The sequence below is a fragment of the Pyxicephalus adspersus genome, chromosome 1 (assembly GCF_032062135.1).
Source record: "Pyxicephalus adspersus chromosome 1, UCB_Pads_2.0, whole genome shotgun sequence".
Taxonomy (NCBI): Eukaryota; Metazoa; Chordata; class Amphibia; order Anura; family Pyxicephalidae; genus Pyxicephalus; species Pyxicephalus adspersus.
Genome location: NC_092858.1, coordinates 71,926,025 through 71,937,918, shown reverse-complemented (window position 1 = coordinate 71,937,918; position 11,894 = coordinate 71,926,025). Strand labels below are relative to the sequence as shown.

The following is an 11,894-nucleotide window of genomic DNA, read 5'->3' as shown; positions in this document are numbered from 1 at the left end:
TTCTCTGCAAACTTCAGGGCAAAGATCTTCATCTGAAGCCAACTTGGCAAAATCTCTGAGCGTTAGCTCATTAAATCTACGAAAGGTGTGTCCGTTTCCTCAGGGTCCTAATATATTTCAAAGTTAGAAATGAAATTGGTGACATTTGCCCAACTTAATTTTGCTGCTCAGCAAGTGCATAATTACTGTTCCACAAGTACGAAAATTCAGAACATTTGTCATTGATTTCCACATTGAGATAATTAGCTCAGTCAAGAGTTTAATAGCACAGGGCAGTGTCATAGAATCATGTAGTATATGCAGTAGATATTCACGCTTTCCAGCACTTGTGATGGGGAAGAGAGATGAACTGTGCTTGGGGATGGGGAAGACTGGGTGAAAAAAAGTTTTATCCTGGAGTTCAGCTTCTATTTGTTATTTAAACATTAAATGTATATTACAAATCGCCATGCCTCTTGTTCGGTGTAGTGTCCAGCGTCAGTTGCCTCCCTTCCTGCGCATCATAGCGCATGCAGACCTTTCCTCTTCCAAGAACATCCAATTACTCTATGTTTGTCATGTATAACTTCCATTGTCTTACCCCTATCTGTGTTTCAGGGGAAAAAAATGAACACAGAAGAAGGAGGAAAAGTGAAAATACCAAAAAAAGGAGGTAGGGGACAGGTCACAAACCTGCCAGTAATGCGCCGTCTAAGTGTAGTGTTAGGACAGGTTCAATTAGATCACAGAGTCAAAAATGTATGATGCCAACCTATATGCATAATATTTTCCAAAAACTTAATATTATAATAATACCACAATGACACATTGGTACTGTAGGTTAACACAAAAGTTGCACACTTTTTAACACTTTTTCTAATAACAACACCTTTGTTCAACTTTACATAATATAAAAATGAACAGGGCTTTTATATTTTAATTAACAGAAGTTTAGAGAGTTTCAGGTTTCACACAAAACTATTCTGTTAAGTAATATTTTATTTTGTCAACATAAAGCTCGTCACCTGGAGTGTAGAAAATGTAATTCAGAATATTGAAAGTTGTAAATTGTAATGTAACTCACCGACTGAGATTGCATTATTTACATCACACTGAAACTTCATATTCAGAGGCTTTTCCTTGTAATATATAATCTGTTGCCCCACATATCATATTCAGTGTGACATTTCCTTAATTAAGTTATAAATTCTTCACTGAAATAATATTCCAAACCCAATAATGAAGGAAAGGGGATGCAATAACAATGAGGAAAAAAGTAAGAATTACACAGAGCTACATTTGTCTGCATTGCAGGGTATTATAGACCCCCACTAACCTAATTCAAAGGCAAAGACAGATCAAAATGGGAAATGAGTGAAACAAATGGTGTAAACTTCAAACATGGTGATTTTAGTGGTATACAAATATACTACTTTACCAATTTTACTTTAGCAATTTTTCTAATTTAGTAAAATCATTTTTTTTATGATAGTTTATTAACCCAACCAAGGAAGTTGGTAACATTATACGAATTGTTATAGTTTAACGTGCTTCTAATACTAAACCTTACTATACTCACCTGTCCCCATTCTGTCACAGGGCGCTGTCACGTCCTTTCTTCACTTCTTCCTTGTGATCTTCAGTAATAGGCATGGGGGATTTTATTCAATCACAGCAAGAGCAGGGGAAGACGGGATTCCGGGTATACTGGGAATCAAACCTGAACTGCACATGCGCAACTCAGCTTTGTTGCCAGTTCAAATGAGGAATCAGACAGGTAAGAAGAAATATTGCAAAAGGGACAATGTCTGTCCTTTTCTGAAATACCGACCTGCCTGATCTAACTTTTTTAAAAGTGGAACTTTAATGCTGATTTACCAGTACAAGTTTTTAATATATACTGATCAGATAAAATCACCTGAATAGTATTGTGGGTCTCCCCTTTCACCATCAGAACAGTTTTGACCTTTTGAGACATGGACCTAACAAGACCTCTAAAAGTGTCCTGTTCTGCCTTCCCCATAGTGTATCCTGCTATAGAATAGAATCCCCATAGAATCCTATCTCTTTTCCAGGCATGCAAATAATGCATACGTGATCTTTATTCTTTCTATCATGGAAAGGATAGATCACCTTTACACTGACCGTTCAGTTTATTCTTCCATTCTGAAATTGGAGAAAGCTATAGGTTACAAAGATCTTTATTTTAATCTTCCCTGATCAGCACATTTGCTGGGATCACTGCTTATCAAAAGAGGTCAATACCTAAACCTCTAGAAGTGGTAATTGCTGCTTAGAAAAGTGATGATCAATTACTCCATGCATCTAATCACTCATTTTGGGTAATTAGGTTCTTGTGATAAATCACTGATCCACACCCTTACAAGAAACTGATTTTAATTAATTTAGCACTACAAGTGAGATGATTAGAAAAAAAGATGCAAAGATTTGGCAATCTGTAATGTGATCACCACTTCATTGTAAATTAGACCAAAATCTTTCTCTTAACCTTCACGATTTATAGCATGAACATGATGTGAACAAAGTGGGGGAATAAGGATACAAGTAAGGAATTAAGGTTTAAGATCTTCATTTGTAGGTCATTAGGTAATGTTTGTGAAAAGAGGAATGCAGGAATGAGTGGGAAAGAGTGTGGGTCCTCTACAGAAATATAAACTTAATCTGGTTGTTTTTTGCATTCCATTGTTTCAATATTCCCTTTTAATTTACATGGCAAATGATACATAAAAAATCTTTCCATTTTCACAACAAACCTTGTCATTACCATGCAACATGATCATTTTCTCTTTACAGCCCAGGCAGATCATGACTGATTAGAAGGGTTGACAAGGTGTTGTACATAGCTATGATAATATCCACATGTGGTGCTGAGCCTCTATGATTCAAAGAACTAAAATACAATAATGGAAAGGGTAGGATGCTAAATCCTAGAACTGCACATCTTTTTTGGTGAAGTTAGCCCTATATGAAATGTATCCAGAAGTGTGGCTAATGAAAAAGAATGCAATTTGTTTAAGGTAAAAAAATATTATGAAGAATAACAAGTGCTAGAACTGATAAATGTGTGGCAAATGATCTACAAGCCAATCATAACCTATTATAAATATGCAAAACACCGGATAATTAGTCATATAAAGTGAGAAAAATCAGAAAAGTACCTATAAAAATAAGAGCCATATATATTATATGTCTTGTAGTCCTATTTGCTGTCATGTGTGGCCACTCTTTGTACTAATAAGTGCTAAGCAACTGTTGGAGAAGTAAAATGTAAGTTGTATACTTGTCTAGTAAAAATGTGTTAAAATTAAAAAGAAAGGGCTGCTGGGGATAAAGTTACAGCATGCGGTTGCTGCTAAAAGTTGCAAACGTACATGGTCATTCACTACTAGGTTTGACAATTCTTTGTTGGTCACTAAAAGTGATAGATAGATAGATAGATAGATAGATAGATAGATAGATAGATAGATAGATAGATAGATACAGTTAGTTACTCCTACATATAGAGATTCCTGATTTACAGAATACGAAGTGTTTGAAATGTCTTTGATTTATTTCAGCTTTGTTATTAACACCTGGAGCCACCTAACATATTACTGACAACAGAAGATAATGTGCGGATGTAGCTTTACATTGCCATCAGTGTAGTGCAATGACAATGGTTGATTATTATCAAATTATTGTTATGATTTTATTGCTCTATACATCCTGCAAACTTAAGTTCCAGTGTCTGGCAATACAACATAAGTGGGAGCTATTGTAGTGACAGCCTGGGGCAGCACAGATACAGGAGATAGGCTGCAGGCTAAAAAACTGTTCTAGCATTTCTGCTGTGCAGCTCTTTTGTCTGAAACTGTTTTTTACCTAATGGGGCCACAATTATTTCTTTATGTTTACATATGGTGTTAGACTAGCAATGGATTTCTAGTTCAATTGCAGTTGACCCTAATGTCACATTATAACTGTAATAATTGCTTTAAAATATTTTATGGCATTTAATCTTTTGTAATTTATTAAAGTTGAACTCACCCAATTCACCAAAATTCTATACATTGTATTTTTACTTTCATAGTGTGTCATTATTACATAGTAAAATGTAGTAAAATGCTATATATTTTTGTCTCTTAAGCTGCTTTGTGGCTGCAGTAATTTTCAAATAAGTAAGACAATTTAGAGCTTTTGTTATTATAATAATAATTATTATTATTATTTTTAATATTGTTAATATTATTAATAAACCATATTTATATAATGCCAACAGAGCTTTGAGGGTATTGCAATGGGACAGTGGCAGGTAGTGCACCTTAGCAATATTAAATATTATATATTAACATGTATAATATTAATATTATACATGTAATCATAGGGTATGTGTAATGTTTAATATATGTATATTCTGTTTTTTATTTTTTGTTCCTTCTATGCTGAAGCAACCATGAAAGTGAAAACACTGTGATATAACATGTATAATATAATACATTTATTAAAGTTCAATTTCCAGCTTCATCTAGCATGGGGGTGTCAAACTCAAATACACAGAAGGGCGAAATTAAAAACTTAGACCAGGTAGCGGGCCAACCTTGACATTTTTTTGAAAAAGCAATTTATCCCAATAAGAAGAAACAAGAACACATGGGAAGAGCATGCAGTAATATGCAGTGGATTATTTAGATCAATCTTGTTTCTTTCTATTGAGAGTAATAATTTACTTTGCCAGAGAATGCAATGTGAAACTAAATAAATTGCTGTATCCATTTGGTTTCACATTGCATTCTCTGGCACAGAGAATTAATATAGCAACATACCTATATCAACATAACATTTAATATAGCAATAGCTCTATGATAATTCCTGAATATTGAGCGTACCTGTCAGTATAAACCCTGCGGGGTCCATGCATAGGCTGCTGTTCAATAGACATGAGTGATGCTGCTGCTACCACAGTTCCCGGCACCACTTGCCATGCCTGGGCCAAGCATAGGCAGAGGGGCCGCTGGTCTAGAGACGTGAGTAATGACGGGAATTGTAGTAGCGGCATTGTATTTGGGTCTATAGAACAGCAGCTTAATATGAATTGCAGCTGGCCCGCCATTACTACGAATTGCTGTAGTATCGGGGCAGCTGTAATTCATATTATAAATTCTTTTGGGGGCAAAAAAAAGGACGTACCGGGCCAGATTTGGCCCGCAGGCCAGAGATTGACACCCCTGATCTAGCAGGTCATTAAAAACAATTGATTGAGCCAACAGGACATAAAGGACTCTAGCAATTCAGATACTTGTAATTAGAGTTAGTTGTTGGGGTGGTTAAGATAATAGACCACCTACTAGCAATCCCTGGAGATTGGTGGTGTAGCAGTGGAAGGGTTAACAACCCACAGCATGATCCGTGTAAAGACCACTAGAGGGTATCAACCATTTAACGTCAATTTTGAGTCAGGCAATTGATGTTTTAGCTCCAACAGGCACATCCCTGGGCCCTGGTTTGCTCAGGGCGGCCTGATCATTACGTGTTGTATTTTTGTATATCACTTATTGAACATTGTATTTGATTGCTGTGTTTACATGTTGCATACCTTTGTGTATGCTCAATATAGCTTGTTGATTTTTGCCCCCCAAAAAAACTCTGTCTTTCTCTTTCTTTACTATTGAAGATTCTTCTTACACTTTACCATATGAGAAACAATTGCTTAAAATCTTTGGAAATAAATAAACTCCAAGGCCGGTTCAAGAACATTAGTCAAAACTGCTTTTGCCAGAAATATCTGAAAATCAAGACTTTGGCAAAAAGGTGTAGACAAAACGTTGTCCAGAATAATTTGTTTTTAATGTTTTAAGGGGAATTATATCCAGTCAGTGTAATCATCAAACCAGTCTAATGTTTTAATAAAATGTAAAAATGTGACTTTGTTCCAGTGATGAAGGAATCTCTTTGTTTAGTTACTCAGAGCATCTGGAGAAATTGCACCTGCAAGACGATACAACTATATATGGTAAGAAGTAAAGAACTACTGTCCTTAATTATTAAGGAAGTAAATCCAACCATTTTCTTTATGTAACCTGAATTTAGCAACTAAGAAGATGCTTTATTTTTATATTTATAAAAAAAATATGTTTAGTTTTTAGAATAGATTTTTGCATGTCTTCAGTTTCAAGCTTTTAAGGAAGGACCAATTACAAATGGACATAATTAACAATCTGAATCTAAACAACTTAATCTTAGCTATATGTAAAAAACACAACATTTATATATTAATGCTTATACTGGCTACCTGAATATGTTTCTTTTTCTCAGGCTATCTTTTTTTTTTTTTCGGCCTATTTTCAGTTCCAAAACACATTTTGTAACCGAGTGGCTACACTTAGTCCTTCTTTATGACTAATGAGGGAGTCATGGTTGCCACCAAGGCTTGAATACAAACATGTATTTGTTCATCTCCTTTACAAGAGATGGAAGGGAAAAAAGGGGTAATTGAAATATTACATTGTTTTAATATCCAGTTTATATATTTGGAAGTTACAAGGATGCTTCATGTCTGGCAAAAAAATGAGCAGATATTTCCTGTACTTACACTAATGCAGCCACCAAAACTAGGTGCTGGCAAGCTGTACCACAATGCACATGATTTATTAAAGCTCTTCAAGGCTGGAGAGAATACAATTTCATCAGTGAAACTGGCTGATCCAGAAAACCTGGATTGGATTTCTTCAAAGTAATTTGCAATTTGCTAGCAAATGTTTGGAATTCTGGACCAGCTTTATTGATGAAAGTGTATCATTTTCAGCCTTGGAGAGCTTTAATAAATCAGGTCATTTAAACCTTTGTTCCTGAATGTAGTTATACTATCTTATCTATGACAGAGTCACAATAAAACATATCTCTAGGCTGCTGATCCCCCCTAACACACATACCTCACCCAACGGCATTCTCTACTTACCTTAAGCCACAGTCACATGACTCTCCAACCCTGAACTTTTATTCTGCCTGCATGGCTTACACACTACCTAATGGCTGTTGAGGGTTAACAATGACATCAGAGCAAAGGGAAGAGAAGGGGCCCAACCCAGAAATGGGCTTCAAATTGGTATTGCAGGGCAACCCTACCTGTCAGAGATAGTTGTTTGTACTTAAATCAATCCCAATCATGACTGCTGGCTGAAAATGATTTCTTTCCTCTACTGATTGCTGCTAACAACCCCTAGTTTTAATTTTAAATGTGTTGTGAAGATTAGATAAAGGAAAACAAAACACTTTCCTCACAGTTTTACCTTTTTCTGGCCTATTTGCAGTTCCAAAATGAGGAAGCAGATTGGGCAGCCAGTGAGAACAGTAAACTGGATTAAAGGACACACAGCTATGCCTAATAAGAAGATTTAGCTTATTAGGAATGTTCATTTTATTTTGTAATCTGGACATCATTGCAGTTCAGAGCAGTAATGAATTACTGATATAGATAAACTTCTATGCAAGTTTTGTTCAGTTATTTACCCAAAGGAAGTTTAAAGTTTAAAAGTCTTTTACAGGAATCCTGAACACATAATAAATGTTTATTTAGCCTAAAGTGTTTTATCAGAATTCCCAATTTCTTCAATATTTAACAATAATTAAATAAAGATCAGGCGTGGCTTCCAAAGATTCCTGGCTAACCCTTTTATATAATGAAAAATGTGGCTTTTTTATGAATAGGAGGAAAACCTTCAGCAGAAATAGCATTGCTCAATCTATATTTCCATGTGGGCGCATCACCCAATCTTGCGCCTGTGCGATATCAGATGGTGTAAGAAGAGCAACCTGGGAAAGAGAAAAAGATGGCAGCCACTGCTGCCCAGTCCATGCCAGAAGGAACAAGGAAGACGGGACGGTGAGGGACGTACTGACTAGGATTGTGGAGGGATTAACGGCTTTGCACCTCTAAAGCTAAGTGGCTTTTTTTTCCATTAAAGTTCAGCATTATTACTTATATGGGGGTAAAAACAAAATGTTCTCCTAATAATCTCTTTAATGATGACACAAACAGTAAAACCAGCTAGTCAGAAGTTCTTACACAATCTAACAAAAAGCAGAGAAATACGTTGGCTAAAGGTCAGCATTGGAGCAAGACACTAAAAATTCAACGCAGATAAATAATCCCTCTCAACCTCCACAAATACATCAAAAAGTGGCAGCCACACATGTCGGTTTATATCCGGCAGAGAAAGGAAAACTTGGGTGGGACTAATCGCTAATAAACATGAAAAAAAAAACATTTTATTGTGAATATCAGAAATGTCTTGCTTAGTTTTTTGAATGAGTGATAGGTGAAGTCCCAGTTCTAATTCTCTTGATTCTTTGTGAATATTGTTGTTTACAGGGTAGGCAAAGTGGAGTGATTTTACGTGTTTATTTTAGAAATTCAAAGGGTTTGAATTCACCACTGATATAAAGATCCTTGCAAGTGTACTGGACCTTATATTGTGCTAGAAAATGGCAAAAGCAAAGCAAGGGGTACAAGAAAGAATGGGCCACAGAAGGACCCTTTTAACTAAATGTTAATCTAGTCGCAAGCTGAGATATCATTGCTTTGGGTAAACTTTGGGCCCTGGTTTAGTATGATGAGTTTTCAGGAGATGTTTTATTATCCTATATACAAAACACCCTATTAGCATCTATCAAGTAAAAAAGTAGCTAAAAAAGGAACACAGAGAGTTAATTCACTTGGGAATGCTTATGTTAAGTACTTGTATGTATGCAAGGGAACTGAAAAGGATCCAAAGGTCCACAAATATCTTCTATGAGAAATCTCAGGAGTAAAGTTAATTTATTAGGAGCCAAAAAAACATGACATTACAGTTTTAGGAGAAATAATAATATTAGAAAGTATATCCTGATAACTGATACACTTATTCAACCTCATAAAACAATCAACAACAAAAAAAATGAATGCTCAAATAATTTACAGAAATAAAAACCTAAAAACAAGTGTCTACATAGAAGTTAGATACAAAGGCACAGCATAAACAAGATACAAAAACTGTAATACTGTCCTATTGTAATTTTCCTGCATCTGCCTATATATACAGCTTCATACTCCTATTTCTCTGTCTCTCAAATGCTCCCTTATATGAACTTCACAAGTTCTACACAATAATTTACCTACATTGCTTTATATACCTGGATGACTAATGAATGGTTGCTGGGACTTTCCCTGAGCCATCATAAAGCCACCAAGAATGGTTCAGATCCCTACAAAAAGTGCAAATTGGTGAAAATACAACACAAAATACAAAAATACAAAAATGCTGTTTTTACTGCAATGTTGATTTTGTGAATTTTTTCCTGCTTATAGAAATGTATAATTTAAGTGCTAAAATTAGGTAATATTTAAGATTTCTGTTGTACCTATTTGAACTGAATGCTGGAACTTTATAATTTACAGTGAAAATTAATTTGAGTGGCTGCAACTTTTCTTTTTCTTTTCTATAGTTTCCTATTTAAGATACTAAAATCGCGCAGACTTGGGCTACAGCAGCACTATATCACATGCTCAAATACTTGGGAACCACTTTGTGCAGCGTTTGCTTACGATTGAAGTGGGGCTGCGTCACAAGCAAAATGTTGCTTCTGGGTAGGTGGCTAATATTCCTTTTCTGCAGGAAGAACTGCACTGCCACTACAAGTGCGAGGGCAATGCATGCAAATGTTTTTACCTTTGATACATTTTGACGCTTTTGGGTGCATAGAAACAGTCTGGAAGTCGTAGTAAATGATAAATAACATCTAGAAGTCTATAAGTTTGCAATTTTCAAGAGTGGTAGAAAATGGTGGTCCATGACATAAGACATAAGTTATTTAAGCGGGTAAAGTTAGTTGGTAAAAGATCCAATGATACTAAGTTGTTATTGAGCAAGAAAAAAAGTCAGATCTAACAATCATACAATCCTAATAGATATATAAAAAAGGTTGTGTAAACTGCATTCTCAGTGATAAAACATTCTTAAGAATTTAAATTTCTGATATGACTGTTAAAAATAGATATCTGAGTGCTTTCACATACTTTTCTATAAGGAAACTTCTCTTTACAGGGTGTAAAATGTGTTACAGTAATATGATGTTGATATGTTAGAACTAGAATACACCCGTGTCCGGTCATTTCAGCACAAAACGTTTTTTATTCAAATAAAAAAAAATAACCTTTGGTCAGAGTTCATGTAACATCCTTACAAACTCAAAGCTGCACTTTTATTAAAAGCTTTATGTTAATGAATCTAAAAAGTGGGCATACATAAAAGGAAAGCTGCGTGATCATTCAGGTTCAGAGTATGGTGGAAAACCCCTTTTAATTGTGCCAAAGCTTCCTAACTCTTAAGGCTACAATTATACAGACAGCTCTTTATGATATAATACATCCCTTGCAGCAAACCGGTATTTCTTTTTTTCTTAAAGGAAAACTAGATGAAGAGAAGACAGGTAAGCCTCTAGGTGGTGTCAGAGAGTTTACATGTATACATTAAAAGGGGAAAGAGAAAAAAAAAACTCCAGGCTAAGTTTAATCGCTAAGTTTTTACAAAGCATGTGTACTGCTCGGAGAGAGACGTAGCACACACTCTGGTCTGCCACATTACATGGAAATATTAGGGATCTGTCAGTGAGCAGAGCTTGGCACAAATGACAGCTTGGCACCAAAGACCTGGTGGGAACCAGCCTGGTAGCAGACAAGAGCACATATGAAAGTTTTTGATCAGCAGCACTCTTCACTTTCTGTGAAATACACTGACGGTCTCACCTGGTAAGTTTATTTTATTATATACACTCAAATATCATTGACACTTTTTAAAAAAAAAATTGGCATCATATGTATTCTATGGTCAAAATTGTTGGCATACCATGTTGCTGCTAAAAGTAATAGTTAACTTTTGTTGAACTAATCTACGATTTGTAGTTCTTTAGCTAGATTTGGCATGGATGGCTAAAACACATTTGGCATTTTTTTATGCAATGCACACTGTTAAGACTAAAATGTTTTTCAATGCATTAGTACAAGCTATCAGAATTCAAATCCATCTTCTCCTTTTCTTTACAGTTCTTTAAAGTTGGGAAACTCTGTAATCGTCGACTGATAATTAATTGCCTGTTTTGATTACTGCATTCCTAATAAAGCAGCTGAATCTACAGTTTAGTTTCCTATCCAGGCAAGGCGGTGCTCATCATCAGCACTTTGGCTGAGGTTGAATGAATGTGGGGAATTACAGTAGCCTGCAAATACAAGCCCTTAAGCACTTGTTACAATCTATCTGCAGCTACTGTGTATATAGGCAGTTTGTATATACTCTAGGCATAAAGATAAGGCCCTTGTCTAATCCCTCTTTATACACAAAAATAAGGCTTAAATAAATAGATAGCACACGTCTGATCTTACTTGCATATCCCTATAGGCTCCATAAATATGGAAAAGCAGGTGAAGCAATATCCAGATGTTGACATTTGTATATATATTCAAAATTCAACATCTATAGTATAGATAGTGAAATATTGTTATGACCCAGTACTAGGGAATCGGTATTATAAGATGGAATCTGGTAATGATAGGCGAATGATTTTGCTTAAAAACATGTGAATGTTCGGTTTAAATACTAGCAGTATAACTGTGAGCTAGGTAATATGCTGAGCTGCACCTTATCTAATTAGAATGGGATAACAGTTCAATTGCTGGAATAACACACATGCAAAACCTTTTAGTCTGCACACTTTTTGCAAACTATAACATTGCAAAAAACTAATTGAATCTAGCTGTATGTGTCATTGTATCATTGGAAGACAACATATCATGATGGTTATAGGTAAGGATAGAACTAGAATGTGAAAACTAAAAACCTGGGTGGGCTTCCAACAATTACTTTTTTATAGGTATCTACTTATTA

At 35.3% G+C, this 11,894-nt stretch overlaps 1 protein-coding gene across 1 annotated transcript in view; it reads left to right on the top strand.

The window, feature by feature from the left end:
• The first annotated feature begins 10,560 nt into the window (after nt 1-10,560).
• The window catches only part of EDAR (ectodysplasin A receptor), a 62,814-nt gene continuing 61,480 nt past the window's right edge, over nt 10,561-11,894 (top strand). The window contains exon 1 of the mRNA XM_072414039.1: nt 10,561-10,762. The gene's annotated coding sequence lies outside the window, so the exon portion shown is untranslated. The remainder of the gene's footprint in view (nt 10,763-11,894) is intronic.